This window comes from Echinops telfairi, unplaced genomic scaffold, assembly GCF_000313985.2.
Source record: "Echinops telfairi isolate 266 unplaced genomic scaffold, ASM31398v2 ScPeMD7_18;HRSCAF=68, whole genome shotgun sequence".
Classification (NCBI taxonomy): domain Eukaryota; kingdom Metazoa; phylum Chordata; class Mammalia; order Afrosoricida; family Tenrecidae; genus Echinops; species Echinops telfairi.
Genome location: NW_022103915.1, coordinates 574244 through 574445, shown reverse-complemented (window position 1 = coordinate 574445; position 202 = coordinate 574244). Strand labels below are relative to the sequence as shown.

Sequence of the window (202 nt, the reverse complement as noted above, 5' to 3'; positions counted from 1 at the left end):
CAGTAACACCTATAGATCCCTCAGTAATACCCAGAGATCCCTCAGAAACACCCAGAGATCACTCAGAAACACCCAGAGATCCCTCAGTAACACCTGCCAGAGATTCCTCAGTAACACCTATAGATCCCTCAGCAACACCCAGAGATCCCTCAGCAACACCTATAGATCCCTCAGTAACACCCAGTGATCCCTCAGTAACACC

At 49.0% G+C, this 202-nt stretch overlaps 1 protein-coding gene across 1 annotated transcript in view; it reads left to right on the top strand.

The window, feature by feature from the left end:
* ADSS1 (adenylosuccinate synthase 1) overlaps positions 1 to 202 on the top strand; it is an 18302-nt gene that overhangs the window by 11487 nt on the left and 6613 nt on the right. The gene's annotated exons all lie outside the window — the stretch shown is intronic.